The 19,950-nt window shown below is 43.7% G+C and overlaps 1 protein-coding gene and 1 long non-coding RNA gene across 2 annotated transcripts in view; one reads left to right on the forward strand and one right to left on the reverse strand.

Annotated features, from left to right (window-relative positions):
* Window positions 1-19,950, reverse strand: part of CHN2 (chimerin 2) — a 146,312-nt gene that overhangs the window by 30,607 nt on the left and 95,755 nt on the right. The gene's annotated exons all lie outside the window — the stretch shown is intronic.
* LOC309515574 lies at window positions 9,587-19,648 on the forward strand. Its single transcript, XR_014212514.1, has 3 exons — window positions 9,587-15,845; window positions 16,258-18,982; window positions 19,085-19,648. It is a non-coding gene; the product is annotated as an uncharacterized lncRNA (long non-coding RNA).

Here is a 19,950-nt window from a genome sequence, read left to right on the forward strand (position 1 = left end):
TCTAGATCTATCTTTAAGTTTGTATAAGAACTGGTGTTCCCATATGATAATAATCATAATCATAATCATAATATATTATTTGTACCCCGCCCATCTGGCTGGGTTTCCGCAGCCACTCTGGGCAGCTCCCAACAGAATACTAAAAGCACAATAAAACGTCAAACATTAAAAACTTCCCTAAACAGGGCTGCCTTCAGATGTCTTCTAAAAGTCAGATAGTTGTTTATTTCCTTGACATCTGATGGGAGGGTGGGTGCCACTACCGAAAAGGCCCTCTGCCTGGTTCCATGTAACCTCACTTCTCGCAGTGAGGAACCGCCAGAAGGCCGTTGGAGCCGGACCTCAGTGTCCAGGCTGAACGATGGGGGTGGAGATGCTCCTTCAGGTATACTGGGCCGAGGCCAGTGAATGGGTAGCCAAAGCCACATCAAAAGAGTTCAATGGGGTGCAGATCAACATTCCATTGCAGATGTGCCCCCACATCCACATCAGTTATGTGTATGGATGTCTATTTCTGCGCAGGAATCTGCTTTGCTCAGGTGAACCAATTGACACGAGCTGCATCTCCACTGATTTCAGTGGAACTTATTTTGAAGTCAGCATGTTTAGAATTCCAGTTTAATCCAAGAACCGCAGCTCAGCTGGGTTGTGGATCCAGCCACAGGCCTGCTAATACGAAGTATATTTGCTGCTAAGTTTAACATGCCTCTTACGTGACAGCTGAGGCCGTTTTTGAGCTTGAAACAAATGTCTGAAGTGTTTTTTAAAAAACGGATGCCCAAGATAGAATGCACCTATATTTAGAGCATATCTGCAACATCCATCAACTAGCCACACTTGACAGCAAATTTCCAGCTGAAGTTCGAATAATTGTTATTAAAGAGGAATCTAAATAAAAGGAAGTATATAGCTGCCCTCATCTCTCCTTTTTTTCCTACTTCTCTGACTGCTGAAACTGAAGGGACATGTCTTTGTAAGCTGTTGCTTAAAAAAAAAAACCACACACACACACACACACACACTTTTCATAATAAACCAGCCACTTCTTAAAGGGCAAGACCACACATCATATCCTTATCTGCAAGAAAGCATCAAAAACAGAGTGCCTGTCGATATAAGGTGGTCGTCTTTCATTTTAATTGGGTATGTAACTTCCTATGCTCGGTTATTTGTGTGTTTGGAGCTGCCCCTTTCATTGGAATGAATCAGAAAGTTCACGAGTGGGAGCTTGGTATGTACATCAGAGCACCCCTAGAGCACCGATTTGTGTTGGCTGGGCTTTATTTCCCCTGTTACAGAATAATACAGCTATTCTTTTTGGCAGATGAGTACAGTGACCTTCCACATGCATGCCCAGCAGCGTAGGAGCTTCTCAGGAATGTTGCAATCCCTCACTGCAGGGGGTGTGTGAATAACATGATCAAGTGAGTGGGACCAACAGAGAGAATTATGAGTTAGCACCCTGAATGGTGCGCAGATTCCATATGAAAGACCTTTGTTGCAGCAGCAACAAACCATGGGCAGCAAGGACCAAGCCTATGACTGAACACACATACATGGGGTATCATGGCACTTTAAGCAGTCATAGTTTCACCAAAGAAAAGAATAGATAAGAATCTTGTTCTTGTAAGTAATTTTGAATCACAGAGTAGTGCCTTTGAAACCAGTTTTCTGTATAAGTAAGACTGCTAATTCTGTGAGTAGCTACCCAAAATATCTTGGTCTAAACCATGGGTAGGCAAACTAAGGCCGGGGGCCGGATCTGGCCCAATCGCCTTCTAAATCCAGCCCGTGGACAGTCCAGGAATCAGCGTGCTTTTTTAAGAATATTTTTTTATTAACCGACCAATCACATCAAATCAAACCAAATTACATAAATTCCAAATTACACAGCCGAATTTTAATTTTTTTTGGGGGTACCCATATTTCAAGTTCCGAAGGTGATCCAATCAACTTCTTGCTTCTTACTGCTGTTTTAATGTCCACAAATCTAACCTTATGATGTTCACAGTACAATCCAGTCCTTTCTTATTGTTTTTCCACATCTCTTGTTGTTATTTTCATATATTGAATCAGCGTGTTTTCACATGAGTAGAAGTGTCCTTTTATTTAAAATGCATCTCTGGGTTATTTGTGCGGCATAGGAATTCTATCATTCCCCCCCCCCCCCAAAAAAAAAATATAGTCCGGCCCCCCACAAGGTCTGAGGGACAGTGGACCGGCCCCCTGCTGGAAAAGTTTGATGACCCCTGCTCTAAACAGTGGGTAATAGACACTCCGGAGAAGTAATCCTGCCTTGTCATCCTTTCTTTCCCTAATATCAGTTGACTGTCTTTCCCCCCATTTTGTTTTTCCTTTGTGTTGGTCCAAAGAAAAATAGATATAAAAGGAGAATTCCCTCGGGAGAACTCCCAGGATCCAAGTATGAGGCCAACACTTTTTGGTGAGAGAACCCCAGCAGAGATTTAAAACCACAAAATATGCAGCAGCATAAAACATGGAAATAAAGCTGTTAGACCTTTAAAATATGCCCTTTCAAATGAATTCCAAAATAGTTGCCTCTTCCCCTAGCATAGAATAAGACCACAAGCTTAGTAAATTAAAATTGTTTAGTTACAAATTCTCCCAACATAATATGTGGGTTCTCTCTGTTGAACTCTGTAATTTGTGATAAATTCAGGATCAGTAGGTGGATATTTCAGACATAGGATCAATTGATGTGAATTTGTTTGTTTTAAATACATTTTTTGTATTCACTGTCAGGGTGGTTATAGGGTAGGAAGAAGAAGAAGAGGAGTTTGGATTTGATATCCCGCTTTATCACTACCCGAAGGAGTCTCAAAGCGGCTAACATTCTCCTTTCCCTTTCTCCCCCACAACAAACACTCTGTGAGGTGAGTGGGGCTGAGAGACTTCAGAGAAGTGTGACTGGCCCAAGGTCACCCAGCAGCTGCATGTGGAGGAGCAGGGAAGTGAACCCGGTTCACCAGATTACGAGTCTACCACTCTTAACCACTACACCACACTGGTGTAGATACCTTCATAGCTTGCTGTCACAGCTTTTTATCTGATAGCAGGCATTCAAATTCAAGTGAAAAGGTCTTTACTTACAAGTCACTTGTCTAGATAGTCTAAAGACAATGCAAACCAATCCCACTTTTCATCCAGGTAGTGTTCTCTCTGTGCTAATTAAACTAAGGTTGCCAGATGTCCCTGTTTCCTGGGGACAGTCTCCAGATTTACAAATCAGTCCCCTGACAACATCCTATCATTCCTACTGAAGTTGAAAAATGTCCCCGGATTCATTGAAAAAAATCTGGTAACCTTAAATTAAACTACACTACATCTGAAGATCCACACAGATTAACTCACATTTTCTGGGCAATACTGTTCTATATGAGGAGAACAGGGATAAAGAAAAGGCTTCTAACTAGTTTGGGAAATAATGAGAAAAAAGAATTCATGGTCAAGTAAGTCATACCACTTCTTACAAGGGCAAGTTTGGGAAGGATTCCAGTGTAACAAGGAGGAAATGGTTCCTGGAGTGTGACAAAAATGGTGCATTTGTACATCTTATTAATTATGTGAGAACTGCTGTTTTCACATGGCTGTTTGATGCAGAATCCTATGCATGTCTACTTGGAAATAAGTCCATTGAGCTCACTGGGACTTAATTCCAGGTAGATTGTGCATTGGAATGCAGCCATTAACTGCGTAAAAGTGTAATGTGAGAAATCATCATGGTCATTTCCGGCAAACACCCACAAACTACAGGCTTCTTAGGGAGATAAGAGGCAGCGACCTTAACCAGAAGTGAGCAGAGGCAGAAATATTGTGATCGTCATCAGAATCCTTGGATCCCAAACATGACTGAACTCTGATGGAAACCCATCACACACACACACACACACACACACACCCCGCCAACCCAGCTTGGAAACTCACATCTCTTCATTAGGATACAAGGGGGGGAAATTCCAAGATTTTTATGGAAACAAAATAAAATTTACATCGCAGAGACACTTAGGTGCTGTTTAAAACCTCATTCTAAAACATGTTATGATTTCATTAGTAATAAAAATCTGGAATGTAGTTAAATGTGTCATCCTAATTGTTTCAAGGCCTGTGTGATCAAACCACGTTTCGTAATACCCCTCCCCCGAGACTAAAAGGCACCAGAGCAATTTGCCAACCCCCGTCCCCCAACTATTTTATAGATCAAAAGCTAATTCTCATTCCTCTTTCCCAAGCAGTATAATACCCCCAGAGGTTTTTGCTATCTGACTGTTACACGTGCCTTTAAAGCAGGAGGCTGCTTCAATTCCAGTTCAATTTAAAATGTACATTTCTTCAGCCGAGATTCTTTTTCTTTTTCACTTTCTCACTCTTTCCTAGGAATCATGAACTGGTAGTTCACAGTCAAATCAAGACCTGAGAGCAATTTCCCAAACTTGGGACTCCAGCTTTTTTTTGGACTACAAATCCCATCATCCCTAGTTATCAGGACCAGTGGTCAGGGATGATGGGAGTTGTAGTCCAAAAAAAGATCTGGAGACTCAAGTCTGGGAAGTCTGACTGGGTATGGGGCAGCGTCCTATGTTCCAAAAGCAACGTATCACTTTGGATACTGTGTGATGAAGCTTCCTTCAAGATGAGCCACAAATCAGCAGTCTTGCTATGTACTCCTTTCAAACCATGCATACCAAAGTTAATGCTGGTGTTCATGTTGAGAGCATATAACATCCAGTCCCTTTGGGATTATGACCAAATGTGGAGGGCGATAGTTTCTCAGAGACATTTCCCAGAAATCATAGAACCAGACATAAATAGCAGTTATGTTCTGAGCCACCAACCGCTGACCTCTAAAAGTATTGTATAAGCAACTTCAGGCGGAGCTGCCAGAATGAAAAGCTCGTTGTGGCATTCTCTGGAACGAAAAACACATATTCCCATGATCCTCTCCGCCGCCACCCCGGCAGGCAAGCAAAGTAGCACAAGGTGAGTGAATTTTAAGGTTACCTGCTAAATCAAAGGCTAAACTAATTGCTGAATTTAAATTTGCAATGCTCTACAATGAATAACCTCCTATTACAAACAGACATAGGATATCACATGATCCACAGGCCTATGATGATTTATTTTTTTTAAGTGCCTTGTGAGAGTCCCTCTCAGTAACACTCTTTTCTCAGAATCAGGTTGTGGTTTTCTTTAATGGTTTTTTTGTGCCACAGTTTCAAAGAAGATTGAAAAAATACAACAGCACGACTACCTCTAGCTTAAAACAAAAGACATATGTCCCCTCAGAAACCACCCTCCACTTTTTTTTCAAACCCTGTGTTTTATGTTTTATGCAGAGTGCTTTGAAAAACACAAATATATAGGAGTGTTCGCTTCCTCTCCGGCAAATGGATAAATCTGCTCTATGAAAATTTGTTGCGCTGAAACAAATGCATATGAAATTAATGTGAAATTTTGTCTGAGCTTTCCTTTGATCTACATGCACCAACCACATACATCTGTTTGTATCCAAAGGAAGATGTTTATTAGGTGATTTTCCTAGGTGATTAACAGCAAACTCTTTCAGTTTTTCACAGACTAAGGACTTGCTTGTAAGACCCCCATTTTTGTAAGAAGCATCATTACCTGAGATTCCAGGTTAGTGAAGGCCCGGGGCGGCCCATCCTGTTTTGCCACCTGAGGAGAAATGGGAAGGTGCCGCCGCTGCTCCCTTTGCCGCCTCTGCCACAGCCTCACTTATTGAGGTTGCACGGCCTGTTTCTGGGTTCTGGAGAGAGATTATGGGAGCAAGACTGCGCACGAGGCTTCTGTGCAATTTCACAGGGCTCTCATCAGAAGCCAAAACCACCACTTCTCTTCGTTTTGGTGGCCGTGTGTCTGCAGAGGCAGCGCTTGAATTCTGCCACCTGAGGCAGCTGCCTCAGTCTGCCATGTGGCCCTGGAGAAAGCTCTGCTCTGCCAGCTGTATGCTGCATCCATTTGTTCTACGTTGCTTAAAAAGGCAATATGGTGTGTGTTTTAGTGAAAGTCATGTTACAAATATCTAATGGCCCTACAATATGCTCTCACCACTTCAGTAGCTGGAAAGTCTGAAATGTGAGACATTATGTAATTAGGCTTTTGTGCTTATAAACACCAACAACTGGGAAACACTTGCCTGCGAGAGATCCAGTTGGAGAACAGCCTTTACCAAAGGTTTCATGGGCTTTGAAGACACTCAAACTCAGGATGCAAGGGAGAAACGTGCCAAGAGGAAGGCACACTTGGCAATTCCACACCGTGATCAACTCCCGCCCAGAAACCTATGTTCCCACTGTGGAAGGATGTGTGGATCCAGAATTGGCCCCCACAGTCACCTACGGACACACTATTAAGACCATGTTCATGGAAGACAGCCTTACTCAGTTACGAGTGATCGCCAAAGAAGACATGACATTGATGTGCACATCAGACACCCCACAATACCCCCAGAATCTGAAGTTCTGGGCACCTGTGGCTCTTCCGTCAGTCCCAACCAGCAAACAGCAGTAAGCCAAGGAGGCAGGCAGTTTTCAGAGAGATAAGGGGTGTGTATATGAATTTCTCGTATAGATTTGCAATAAGCAGTCATTTTTTAAAAGCAACTGTAGCTCTCTAAAACATACTTTCACTGGGTTTATAACTGCATGCAAGTATATAACCCATTTGAAAGCTAAATGTAGTAATTAAATAAGAGCCATTTTGGCAAGATAAATTTACCATATAATTGTTCACTGTCCGTTATTAGATAATTCACTTGAGGGGACTCTCATTACAAATAATATTTGTAATGGCATACTCCATTTTTCAGTCCTGCCTTGGAGCTAAGGCATGGTACATTTGAAATGAGTGACCACGGGCATAGCAACACTGCAGCAGGCTGTTAGGCCACAGAGTGAATATATAAAAGCCACAGTACAGTAATAGCTTTATTAAGGCCAATCAAAATACCACAACGTCACAAGCAAACTTCCCCAGATCTGGGAAACACTAACCCTTATCAGCTTGTGCGCTTCCAGCGAATCTGGTAAATAAGGATTCTGTCCTGCAACTACCCCTCTACTTTAGTGCTCTGATGTCATGGAACATTCACAAATATTTGAACTGCTCACAGGGAAGTGATCTGCATCAAATGATGCAACTGCTCTGAAAGCAGTGAACTACGAAAAAGGCTAAAAAAAAAAACAGGAGTCAGGGGCTTGAAGGAATGATGAATGCAATTATGAAGAATGCTGAGAGGGGGGGGGGAAGGAAAGGAAACAGAATTTCAGAAAGGATGGAGGAAGTGGGGCTACAAAATAATAAATAATAAACACATCAGGATCTCTAAGGGAAGGAAAGAACAGTAGCATTCCATGGAGATGAATGGATCTATGGCCGTGACGGGTTCAGGGGCAAGAAGGCATGGAAGAGGATGGCTGAATTAGTATTTGAACTGAGGAACCAGCTCAGGTTGTGGGGCTGCAGTTAACAGTAAAACATAAGATGACTTGCATAGGTCCTCACTTTTGTAAACTTTTTTTTGGGGTATTCTTGCATCAGAAGCCCCAGAAGTATACTTTGAAGGAAGACCCTCAAATGCTTGAAACATGAAGAATTGTTTGCAAAAGCAATGCTATGTGTGTCTAAAGTCTCACTTGTGCTCTGTGGGGCTTCTCCTTGTGAAGTGCATTCAAGCCACAGGCTGCAACCATCTTTCTACTTACCTGGGAGTAAGCTCCACTGAACTCAATGGGAGTTGCTTTTGATTAGGCGTGTTACACAGCAGTAGCTTAAAACAAATCTTCAAGCATGTTGTCAGTTCTATTTAGGCATGTCCAGTGTGCCGTTCATTCATTACATTCAGGCTCTGGACCTGGTTTCCTATTAGTATGGACACAAATACAGTGGTACCTCTGGTTAAGAACTTAATTCATTCTGGAGGTCTGTTCTTAACCTGAAACTGTTCTTAACCTGAGATACCACTTTAGCTAATGGGGCCTTCCGCTGCCGCTGCACCGTCGCTGCACGATTTCTGTTCTCACCCAGATGCAAAGTTCTTAACCCGAGGTACTATTTCTGGGTTAGCGGAGTCTGTAACCTGAAGCGTATGTAACCTGAAGCATCTGTAACCCGAGGTACCACTGTAATAAGCAGAATCCTACAGGTGCCGTCACAAAATCAGGTTTATTTATTTAGGCATTAGAATTGATGGTTTTTAATTTCACGTAACACATATCTAACTTTTAAAAACAGCACGATGCCCTGATCTTTAACATTTGTTCAGCACATCTGCTTTTGACACACCTGCATAAAATAATGGCAGTGCTTAAGAGTCCATAAATCGTTCCACCCCATATTACGACTGCTATTCTAAGAGGAGTAGGTAGTCTTAGGAAGTGGAGAATGGTTTAATACATATGTTTTATTGACATAGTTTATTCAGCTTGTATAGTTTTCCCATAAGGGTGGGTCCCTCCTGGTTGCTAAGAGAAATCTACGGAAAGCAACACAGATGCCGACTAACTGTGTTCCTATGCTCCACAGCATCAGGTGTCAGCTGACCTTAAGTATCCTTTACAGCTTCCAGCAACCTCCAGTCTGCTACCTCTGGTACGAAGTGGGGTCCTTTGTTATCAATGGCACAACACGCACAGCTGCTTCAGTGATTGTTCAAAGAGGGGCAGATGGCAGCTCTCAATACAAAAACGGGATTTAAAAGAGAAATGTGTGGGTGGGGTGGGGGGGACAGCAGTGGGAGTGACAGTACTACTTAGCTTGGAATTTATTTTGCTAGGTTTACGGAACCAGCAATAGTGTTAAGAACAACAACAGCCAACGTCGGTGCGACAGCTTTCCAAAGTCGGTTGTGTGAAGTTACTTGCTCTATCTTGCAATATTAAGCAAGTGCTTTACTCTTCTGCTGAAATCCACAAGTATTTAACTTGCTTAGATCACGCCCGCACTAATTCGTACTTGGTGGACCATCGGGCTGAACGGCACTGTATGTTCAAGGATAGCATCACTAAAAACAGGGTCCATGGGTTCTGAACACAGGCAAGCAAAACGTTACTGGAAGGTCTCTTTTATTAACCACCTCTTTATTATACCTTAGGGATAAATTTCTATTAGTTCAGAAAGTGGGTGTAATCCGAGGAAATAGTTTACCCAAAAAATCATCCCTTTTATTTCTTCCTACCCCCAAATCAAGTTTAAAGATCTGCTTGTCTGCAAGTGAGCAGACAAATCTTTATCCAAGGGCACCTCTCCTATATCTGCAATTTTCAGGCTAATTGCCCTCAAAACTCTAGGAAAGACTAGGTGATTTCTTTTTTTTTTTTTAAACTCACTCTAATACTGTAATCACGGGATGTGGGTGGCACTGTGGGTTAAACCACAGAGCCTAGGACTTGCCGATCAGAAGGTCGGCTGTTCGAATCCCTGCGACGGGGTGAGCTCCTGTTGCTCGGTCCCTGCCAATCTAGCAGTTCGAAAGCACGTCAAAGTGCAAGTAGATAAATAGGTACCGCTCCGGGCGGGAAGGTAAACGGCGTTTCCGTGCGCTGCTCTGGTTCGCCAGAAGCAGCTTAGTCATGCTGGCCACATGACCCAGAAGCTGTACGCCGGCTCCCTTGGCCAATAAAGCGAGATGAGCGCCACAACCCCAGAGTTGGCCACGACTGGACCTAATGGTCAGGGGGTCCCTTTACCTTTAATACTGTAATAGTTGCCCCTGCAGGAAAATCACTGCAGGTATCTATCCTTTTAAAAATTGGCAGGATTTAGGCACTGAGAAGAGGAGGCCATGTCTGTCAATTTAATCCAGTTCTGCGGGGGGGGGGGGGGAGTTACAGATGTCCTTAAAAGTAAAACACAAAAGTCCTTGGACTAATTTGCCTGTAGTTCAGCATATATTACCTATTCTGGAGGGACTAGTATTCCTGCATATTACATCCACAACCCAAAACATTCAGCCCTTTTTAGATTTCCCATGAACTACAGTGAGCCCTAATAGAATTTGTGATATGACTTGGAGGTGATTTAACAGAAGTAATCATTGAAGGAAACCAGGTCTTTTTCTTCTTTCCTTTCTTCTGGGTATCTCAGTATCCTGGGAAAGAGTTTTCAGTCGTGAACTGGGGAGGGTGGGAGGAAATGAAGCAGACTCAAGACACTGTGAGCTGAATTGGGCAGTCTATGAAGTGTCTCATACTGAGGCAGGCTGGTTTCAGAAGCTCCAAAAATGTTGGTAAAAAAGCAAACTGTGAGCACAGTCAATAATGCTGTGTGGAAACTGAGGTGGAAGCAAAACATAATAGCACAACTACAGAGGTAATGAAAGATATTGAGAGGTAAGCTTCAGAGAAAACAGTTCATGGAGACGTTTTGGTGCTTAAAATTTCCTGCTGCCACTGTCTCCTTTCTCTCTTAGTTAGGAATGACCCAGTAAAGACATGCTCCCTCCCTGTTGCTGAGTCAGGAAGTGGAATCTCCCAACCACTCATTCCCCAGCCCTCAAAAGCTGCATCATCACAATCAATGTGAAATCAGTTCTCCGGAAATGAAAAGTTGGTCAAGGGAAATGAATCTATAAGCAGCTGGATGTTGTTTGCAGGGAACTGAGCTGCTTAATCTTCCACATCTGATGCTTAGATTCCGATTAAGCCAAAATGGGAAAGAAACTTATAGTTTAGTCAGGAGGCATGGTATAAGGCTTTTTATGGCAGGATGGTCTGCTATGGAAATACATGCAGTTTTGCTTGGCCAGCTTCCCCCACTTTCATTCTGATTCTATAGGTACGAGCCATTTCAATATCACACAGGAGCAACTTTCATGAGTGTTCTTAACAGTCATATCATATGCAAGGCAAATTCACTATGCTAAACTGTCAGTCACTTGTGATTCCTGATACTAAGCATATCAAGTGTGTCACGCAGCATTGGCATGTTACTATTTATTTATGCTGCCCCTTCAGCGTACACAGCGCCATCAATAACAAAGAGTTTAGTGGTTCTTTCAAGACAAAGAAATTTAGGCTCCTTGCTCTTAAGAAGTTTAACGGTGGAAACAGGAAAGCGAAAGCCAAGAACAGAGAGAGAAGAAAGTGGACAAATGTCATTATAGTTGGGAATAAAGATGACAGGCTGGTGGTGCCAGAGGCGCCAAGTTGCATGCTACATTGGGGAGGGATGTCACATGTGTGTGACATCACACATGTGATGTCATACATGTCAAGAGGAGGCCATGAGGCTTGGGGAGCCTCACCACCACTGCGGGAAGGCCCAGTGGGGCACAACCCCTCAAGATGGGGGTGGGGGTACAGCCCTGTCCCTGCATACTTTGGGGTGGGGGCTGAACTGTCCTCAGTCCCATAGAATTGGCACCGATGGGTGGCGTTCTGTATATGTTCTGGGGTGGAGTTCCTTTAACAGGAGGCGGCAAAGCAGAATGGGCAATAGTTGTTTGAGGAATTCAAGAGATCTTCCGTTGGATGAGGACAGCAGCAATTGCAGAGTATAACGGGAAGCAGCTTAAAAACAAAAGCTGAAAGAAGAGATTGACACAAGGCCACAGATAGCTTTAGAAGGGACATGGAGTTTGTGCTAGATATGGAAGCGTCTGAGCAAGAAGCCCATACAACAAGAGCTGTGTCTTATTGTGGCTGAAATGTCTCTAGAACAGGGATCTCCAATGTGGTGCTGACCATTTGTCATGATGCCTGGGACTAATGGGGGTTGGGGTCTAATATCTGGAGAGCCCCATATCGACTACCCTTTCTTTAGAAAGGGTAAACACCAGGTTTTCTCTTTTATCCAATCTAGATGTTACAAGAGTCAGCATTTTTCTTCCCAGCCCCCCACATATAATTTAATATAACTTGCTATGTTAATTCTGCCAGCCGCATTCCAGCCTAGATAATGCCTGGACCTTTGTGTGTGTGTGTGCGCACTTGTGATCAGAAGCGCACTACATCGTGGGCAGAATTTGCATGGTGACATTTATAAGCAACATGGTGGAATAGGAAACACACCGCAGGGATCTGGACGAGCTCTCCAATAATGCAAAGTGCTCTGACCATTTGAAATAGCACGGTAATATGCTATTTTCATTATTGTTGCCCAGTTCTGTGTTGTGCTACAGGTCATTACAATGCAGCTACACAGCACTGGAGACTGGTGGCAGTGTTGGCGCATCAACCCATTCACTGGTACTGGTATGATGTCCTGGGTTGCCAGAACCTGGCTACAGGCTGCGGCAATGTCCCAGTGCAAAAGCAGCTGTACTCTCTTTTAAATACTTTTATGTTAGTCCAGTGGTTCATAGTATCAGGCATTTTCATGCTGAAGAAATTGTTTTCAGATGTGTCATCTGCACAGTAGCACACAGAGCTTTCAGTGGTCACATGTGAACCAGACACTGGCTTAAGTTCTGCTGAGCTTCAAATCTTATACATCCTCCGCCTTATTCAGAATATATTTGTGTTGCTTGTTTTAAAGAAGTAGGTTTTGGAACCGGATGAAATGCTTTGTCTGACATCGACACATGATTAAGAGCAGAGTCGTATCGTGTGAGGTCCTGCGCAAATTACAGCCATTTGTGGTTTCATTTTTGTTTCCCAAAGACTTTAGAAAGACAGACCTAATCTAAACATTACTAGAAATGGGAATCATCACAGCCATGCCCAGACTGCAGCCTGTGTCAGATATGGGTTCCAGCTGGAATGCCGTAAACTCCCAGCTGTTACTGTTAGGGACAAAGCATATCACCCTTGGTGAGCAGAAGAGACATACTTGCTAGAGAAGACATTAACAGAGGGCTTAAACAGCATGAAGCTGACATAGGAACCATTCTGAACTGTGTTTATACAAATGAACCTACATTCCAGTAAGTGGGACATTAAAAGGAGTTGCCTTTCAATAATACCCTTTCTCTAAATGGACAGTATTTAGAAAACAGCGTATTTCCACCCTACAAATTCACCTGTGCACCTTTTAAGTAAAATAATTAAAATGCAATGATGAAATTTTGCAATTACAATGATAAATGTGTGTCTTGAGCAGTCACTGCATTAAGGTGGACTTGAGTTATGTATCGTGTGCAGGGTTAATTCTTGTGAGATTTAGAGGTGTAATTTATCAAACTCTTAAATCCATGATTTATATTAAGAGGCTGGATGCTGACCTGTTATGGCAGCTAAATGGTGTAACTCAACATAAGGGAATTGCTATGTTGTTTATAATGAGTGATATTTAGCCACATTCCACTCATAGCAGAGCAACTGAAATTAATGGATCTTAGTCCTGTTCATTAATTTCAATGTGCCTGAGTAAAATGTAGTTGAATGCCCCTCCCCATTTCCATACTGTGTTTTATTTTAGTTTATATAACGTTTTTGCACATACCTCTGAGATCAGATATTTTAAAAGAAATGTAAGAATTGAAATGGCAAAAAGTGCCAAGTCAGCAGCTTTGCTTTATTTGAAATGAGGAAAGATCACACTGACTACTTTCCTGAAATCAACAGTTGTTATGGTGTCCCCCCACCCCATTGGGCTAATGAAATGGGCCTTATGCAGAGCTCAAAAGATCTGAGCTGCTTTACACCCAAGAGGGCAGTAAACGTTGCCCTTCAAGGGGGAAAAAGGGTTCCAGATGGAGGGGTACATCTTCTCAGAGGCCAGGTTTTGCCGAGTCAGACGAGCGCTTAAAAGAAAATCGGCTCAAAAGAGCCTTAGAGATCAAACAGGGACAAACAAAGTGATCAGCTCACTCATTTAATACAAAACAATGCACTGGAAATTTATGTCCCAGGTTCAAACAAGTGCTGAAATCTCCATAGTCAGCGAAGCAGAAAAGTGTAAATCAAGAGTCCTTTCGGGACCTGGATAATACCAAAGACAGCCCAACTTTTCCAGTCCTATTTGTTATTAACCGGAGCTTGTTTGGCTGCAACTCTATTAGTTAGCTTGGCATTTGAGCATAGCGAGGTCTACTTTAGTCCTTCTCCAGTTCCCTATTATCTTTCAGCTAAATTTCCTCATATGCATAATGGGTCTGCTAATGAACAGGGATGAGCAAAGGCCATACAGCACTTTCACATCAAAAGTTCAGAGTTTGAAATAGATAAATCAAGCACCCTGACACTGAAGGGAACAGGGAGCTTCGGTATGTACTGCGTTCTGTGCACACACAAGAATCGCTGGATTTCCCGAACAGTGCAGAAAATGTCATCACCCTTGCACTTTGGTTTATGAAGGCATATTACTTGGATAGTGAGTGGGGATTAGAGGGAAAGAGGTGGCTGGAATCAGTCTGATCTGTTTCCCAGGGAGGTACAGTACAGTCGTACCTTGGATCCCGAACGCCTTGCAAGTTGAACGTTTTGACTCCCGAATGCCACAAGCCCGGAAATGAATGTTCTGGCTTGCAAACGTTCTTTGGAACCCAAACATCTGACGGGGCTTTTGCTGCGTCCGATTGGCTGCAGGAGCTTCCTGCAGCCAATCAGAAGCCACACTTTGGTTTCCGAATGTTTTGGAAGTCAAACAGACTTCTGGAAAGGATTCTGTTTGACTTCCAAGGTATGACTGTAATTGGCATTTCATGTCTGGTATGTGGTCTTTTTCCACAAAGGGGCACTATTATGCGGTCCTGAATCTGTACCCTACACCCCCAGAGTGGTGAACAACATATTAAAGCCAATCTACAATAGAGAACCATAAAATGCAATGTAAGGAGTCCCAATTCAGAGAACAATCGTTACTCGGAAGCAGCTTAGACACTAGGCACTAAGGTACGCCAATTTCTCTTCACCTCAATACACGATGCCAACCTGAAACGGAAGGTACCGGTATTAGTTACATCTAATTTTCCATATGCATCTCCAAGAGAAGTGTGGGTGACTTTTCTGAAAGTCACTGTGATAAAAGGATGAATAAAAATAATTTTTAAGAACCTAATAAAGCAAGACGATTTATTTTCACCACTTAAAAGCAAGACTTATAAACACCGAAGTGGGGAAAGTATTGAATCAACACAGGCGTTGCTTAGAAATATACCACCAACAGCATTAAATTAGGGTATAACATGTCCCAACCAATTTATTTTCTCATGGTTTTCACAACATGCAAATGTGATGTGTGTATAATCCTGTGTAAGGCTGAATAGACTGTGGCTCCTGGGTTAGGGGAATGGTATTTAAACTCAAAATATCCCCATCATACACAAACCTACAGTTGGTCCAACCACCTGGTTTTGGACAGTCTCTGAGACAGTGAAATCTTGACAACAATAGCAACTCATTTTCCTTTCTTGTTTTCCTCCAGCTGATTTGCAGAGTAGAATCTTATTTGCCAGAATATTTTAGGTGGCTTTCATTTCTTTAAAACTTTTACTATTACTCTCTTCACCTCCAAGCAATTCTTAAAAATCCAAAATGATTTCATGAGGGCCCACTCCCTGCAACTGCTGTTACAAGAGGGATACCCAATGTGATAAATGATAGATGCTGAGGGACAAAATTTCCATCATCCCTGAACACTGGGGCCAGGCTGACTGGGGCTGAAAGGAGTTGGAGTCCAACAATGGCTACCCTTGTGCTAATACAACCGGAGGCCTGCCGCTGCTAAATAACTTAGTATTATTATTTATATAGATCATATATATCCCATCCACCCCGGAGCACCAGGTGGTGTACATGATTCTTCCCCTCCTCATTTAATCCCCACAACACCCCTGTGAGGTTGGTTAGGCTGAGAGGCAGTGACTGGCCCGGGGTCACCCAGGGAGCTTAGTAGCCAAATGGGAATCTGAACCCTGGTCTCCCAATGTGAAGGGATGATGAGCTGCTTGTGTGTAAAATGATAGTCCCTCAGAGTCTGTTCAAGTCCACAAACCTCTGTCTGTGACAGAGCCCCTCAGACATGGCTCCTCTAGTCACTTGCAGATTCCGACAGTGGCTGCTTTCGGAATCGCTTCCAACATAAAAGCTCCTTAACGGAAACACGTCTTCTGGACTCACGGCGTGACAGTTTCCAGCGAGGAGTGAGTCTCCCTATGGGAGGTCCAGAAACCTCCCCACTGTTCTCGCTGGACGTGTCCCTGAGCCCTCCCTCTTGCTCGCTTCCCTCAGAGACCCACCTCTCCCCCTGCTGGTTCCTGCTTCCGCTGCTGGGTCTCTCCCAACCTCCGTGAGCCCTTCCACCACCTGTCCCTCCGATGGCAGTTCCCTGACACCCAAGTTGTAGTCTGATGCTCTAACCACTACACCACCACTAGAACAAGCCCTTAAAAACCATTAAGTGAATTCCCATCCAAGCTACTACGCCATACCTAAGCATAGCAAGACCTCCATCCACTGCCCACAGATCATAGAATCATAGGGTTGTAAGGAACCATGAGGGTCATATTGTCAAATCTCCGGCCATGTAGGAATCGTTCACCCAATGTGAGGCTTGAACCCACGACCCTAAGATCAAGTGTCTTGCGCTCTACCAACTGAGATAATGTGAGTGAAGGGCCAATGGAAGTCTTCAATAGTGGTGTGATTGCTAGTAAAACAAAAAGTCTCCTGTCGCTGGATACCTGAATGACTCTATCCCTTTCCATTCAGTGAATTCTAACAGGGCCGGCCCTTCTGTGAGGCAGGATGAGCCAGCTACCTTGGGCGGCAGAAGTCCAAGAGGTGGCGCACGGCGGACTGCGACGCCAGCAAGATCTTGATGGAAGTCAGCGCTGCTGCCATTGCTTCATGACCTCTGCTGCACAACCCAGGTAAGGGAAGCTTCAGTGAGGACAGCATGTTCCTGTTTGGCCTCAGGGGGGCGAAACGAGACAGGCAGCCCCTGCATTCTAAGCATTAAGAGGAAGTGTGGAAAATGGGGCAACTGAACCCACACCCTATGCCCCCAAGCCAGTGGAGACTAGTCCATTACGGCGAGCAGGGCAAGGCCCTACCAACCTGCGTCAGCCCCCACCTGCCTGCCATCTAAATTGCAACCAGTTCAGGGGCTGGCACTGGCTGCCCAATTCTTCTTCCTTAGACTGAGTGCAGCTACTGTGGAACTTAGCTGGGGGTCAAACTAGAATGAGTTAGCTCTGTCTGTCATTGGCTCCACCTGCTGTTTGGTCTCTGTGTCTTCCGTCCTTACCAGCCATCGCTGCCCCAGCATAGGAAAAGGTTCCTACATGTGCACAGCTGCACATGTGCAGGGGCCCTTTTCTCATGTTCAGCAGAACATGCGTAAATGGGTAGGAGGGGAAAGACCTGCTCCACACTTCAATGAATGCATGGCACCGAAAAGTGTAAAAGACTTGTAAATATAGGGGAGAGAGCTTCTCTTTCCTCTTCTTGAGGGAAGGCACTTTTACTAAAACACACACACACACACACACACACACACACACACACACGGAAAGCATTCCTTAAGGTTATAGAATTAACCATTAAACCCTTAACTATGGCTGTGTATAATCTCCACATAATAACAACATAAAATAATTCTGAATTGTGTTAACCCAGGCATGCTGATTTTACGTATGCGGCGACAGCTTTATGTGGCTTGCAGAAAATCAAACAAAAAAAAGGGGGGGGAGCAAGAACCTTATCCTGCTGAAAGGGCTATCCAAGATCTTGCGAGATCTTGTGGGAGCCCTTATGCCACCATCCCAGAGCCGGAAAAGCAATGCGGCGGGCTTTAAAAGATCTTTTTACACTGTGTTTTCCTGCTGCTGAAATAGCTTTTTAAGCCCCCCGGCCTTTCTTACTGGGGTCATGCGAGGTCTCTGGAGAGGCTCCCGTGACATCTCTCAAGATCCTTGCTGGGCCTTCCAGAAGCCCCACATGACCTTCCCAGAGCCTGGGAACCAAGGTGGGAGGCTTAAACAGCTCCCCACTTTGTGTGTGGGGCAAGGCCTGCTCAGCCCCCTCTCAGGCAAGTAGAGATGGTTCCACAGGGCTGTTCTGGCTTTGCATGATAGCCAGGAACATAACGCCTATGTAAAATGAGATGTACCTGCATATGTTTATCCTTTCAAGGATCTTAACGTGTCTACTCAGAAGTAGGCCCAGCTGTATTCAGTGGCATCCAGCTTTACTTATGCAACTTTATCTGAATTGTGGTCCCCATTTTAAACTAAAGGAAACCAAAGGACTATGACCAGAGTTAGGGTTCTGGATTATTTGTTCAGTACCAATTTGAAGACTTCTGCTGCTCAAGAAGGGAGAAACGCACTGCCTTGCAGTGAACTGTGCCCACAACAAAAGAGGTTTCGAACATAATTTATTCCACAGTATACCTATTCCACCCGGGGCATTTTGTTTATAAATGAAGACTGCTAGATTGGGAATCTTCCACCTAATTTATGCCGGCTCGTTCTTTGATAGGCCTCCTGCAGCGAAAGAAATGGCTCTGCTGTACTGATGTTCTAGTTATTCAGCGGAGAAATGGGGAAGGGGAAATCAATACAGAACAGCTGTTCGCTTTCCAACTCCATTGGACGTTTAGAGCATATTATTGACCAGCATTCGTGGGGGGGGGGGTTTAATAAAAAAGTGAAGCCCTGTGCAAGCATAACACTTAATATTTCAGTAATGAAATGACATTTTAAAAGCCTTCTCTTACACGAAAGACATATTTTCTTGTCACAGCAGCTGCCTTCTTCTTTATTCAATGAGGGAGCGAGAAAGGGATTAACTGTGCAGACCAAGCCCCATGCATTTTAGCACAGGGCTTGAAAAGATACTTGAAAAATGCATTTGGAAGTTTTTGGTTTTGTGAAGCACAGATTGTAATATATTTCATCAGAATAAGAGCTTAATTTCCCCACTATTGGATCAAACTTTATTCTTGGGTAAGGATTGCAAAAAATAATAATTCCCATTTCAATATGGGGGGGTCCCACTTTGACTGGCAGGGTGAACATTTAAATAGGCTATAGGTGTTTGCAAAATACCAATACGTATAGGCTCAGCCCATTCCTCAATCTTGTCTGGGATATTGGTTGCATGAACATACACCCTATGCAAAGTTTATGCCTGTATTTAGACATCCAGTGGCCTTGGAGGAGGAATAGGTACACCAATGTTTGGGATGGGAAGTTACATTCACTCAACTCAGTATGTAAAAGAGATACAGCCATACCTTGGATCCCAAACGCCTTGGTACTCTGATGTTTTGGCTCCCAAACGCCACAAACCCGGAAGTGAGTGTTCCGGTTTGTGAACGTTCTTTGGAACCCAAACATCCGACGGGGCTTCAGCGGCTTCCGATTGGCTGCAGGAAGCTCCTACAGCCAACCAGAAGCCACCCTTTGGTTTCCAAACATTTTGGAAGTTGAAGGGACTTCCGGAATGGATTCCGTTCAACTTCCAAAGTATGACTGTACTGGGACATAGGAACTCTATTTATTTTACATGAAAACTAAAAGGTGCAGATACTTTTGCTTCTGGAACTGACTGATCTTCAGCAAGGCAGTTTTGGCAAAATGGAACTTATTCATCCGTACCTATCTGTATAAAAGATGTCCAGGATTTTTGTTATCTTCATTCCTAAATGTTTTTAGGATTATTACTCTGATAACACGCCTGCCCCAACCCCCCCCCGGTGAACCTGCGGTGACAAACCTGAAGCCTAACCCCTAAATTTTGAAAGCTTTGCAAATTTTAGCCCAGGGACCCTCATTTGGCCCTTTGCTGTGATTCCTTGTAGCATCTTCCGTGTTGAGATGGAAAGCAGAGATTTTCCTTTCAGGTGCTGGTGTCTCGATGGTATCAGACAGATTATCTGAAGTTGAGTTTCTGAAGCTGCATAAATTGGGCACAAGCCAAAAGAAAGACCTTCTTTTGTCCTGGGAAGGGAAGAGGGGAAATGGTAAGGAAGCACAAAAAGGGGACCAGATCAGTTTAGTTCCCTGCCATGTGAATCGGTACCACT

Source organism: Podarcis vaucheri, assembly GCF_965113315.1.
Source record: "Podarcis vaucheri genome assembly, chromosome: 12".
In the NCBI taxonomy this organism is placed as follows: domain Eukaryota; kingdom Metazoa; phylum Chordata; class Lepidosauria; order Squamata; family Lacertidae; genus Podarcis; species Podarcis vaucheri.